Source organism: Triticum dicoccoides, unplaced genomic scaffold (assembly GCF_002162155.2).
Source record: "Triticum dicoccoides isolate Atlit2015 ecotype Zavitan unplaced genomic scaffold, WEW_v2.0 scaffold80361, whole genome shotgun sequence".
NCBI classification, from domain to species: Eukaryota; Viridiplantae; Streptophyta; class Magnoliopsida; order Poales; family Poaceae; genus Triticum; species Triticum dicoccoides.
This window is the reverse complement of record NW_021301214.1, coordinates 1-1,142: the sequence shown is the minus strand read 5'-3', so window position 1 is coordinate 1,142 and position 1,142 is coordinate 1. Positions and strand designations below refer to the sequence as shown.

General features: G+C 51.9%; 1 non-coding gene and 1 pseudogene across 1 annotated transcript; both read right to left on the bottom strand.

Annotated features, from left to right (window-relative positions):
• Positions 1-76, bottom strand: LOC119347947 (annotated as a pseudogene; the record flags this gene model as incomplete).
• Positions 77-767: 691 nt separating this feature from the next.
• On the bottom strand, positions 768-886 carry LOC119347946. The gene has a single exon (XR_005168603.1). It is a non-coding gene; the product is annotated as a 5S ribosomal RNA (ribosomal RNA).
• Positions 887-1,142: the final 256 nt, after the last annotated feature.

Here is a 1,142-nt window from a genome sequence, read left to right as displayed (position 1 = left end):
ACTACTCTCGCCCAAGCACGCTTAACTTCGGAGTTCTGATGGGATCCGGTGCTTTAGTGCTGGTATGATCGCATCCGACATGTTACCCCGGTCTTCGTCCCTTATCCTTGCCCCTCCCAGCTCCACTACAAAGACGATTGTACATTACTTTGGCCGCTCTCTCTCAACTACGGAGACGAGTTTAACGCGGTTTCCACCCCTCCCTCTCAACCGCACCAGTGCACGCTTGCCGCGCCACAACGCCGACGCTGGACCCGTGAATCGTGAGCACCCAGCTATGACTTACCGCACTCGTGCAAAATAATAAAACACGGTAAATATATTACTTACACGTGCGTTTTGTTTTGCAAGCGGCGCGAAAAAAATTAAAAAGGGAATGCAACACGAGGACTTCCCAGGAGGTCACCCATCACGCTTAACTTCGGAGTTCTGATGGGATCCGGTGCTTTAGTGCTGGTATGATCGCATCCGACATGTTACCCCGGTCTTCGTCCCTTATCCTTGCCCCTCCCAGCTCCACTACAAAGACAATTGTACATTGCTTTGGCCGCTCCCTCTCAACTACGGAGACGAGTTTAACGCGGTTTCCACCCCTCCCTCTCAACCGCACCAGTGCACGCTTGCCGTGCCACAACGCCGATGCTGGACCCGTGAATCGTGAGCACCCAGCTATGACTTACCGCACTCGTGCAAAATTATAAAACACGGTAAATATATTACTTACACGTGCGTTTTGTTTTGCAAGCGGCGCGAAAAAAATTAAAAAGGGAATGCAACACGAGGACTTCCCAGGAGGTCACCCATCCTAGTACTACTCTCGCCCAAGCACACTTAACTTCGGAGTTCTGATGGGATCCGGTGCTTTAGTGCTGGTATGATCGCATCCGACATGTTACCCCGGTCTTCGTCCCTTATCCTTGCCCCTCCCAGCTCCACTACAAAGACGATTGTACATTGCTTTGGCCGCTCCCTCTCAACTACGGAGACGAGTTTAACGCGGTTTCCACCCCTCCCTCTCAACCGCACCAGTGCACGCTTGCCGCGCCACAACGCCGACGCTGGACCCGTGAATCGTGAGCACCCAGCTATGACTTACCGCACTCGTGCAAAATAATAAAACACGGTAAATATATTACTTACAC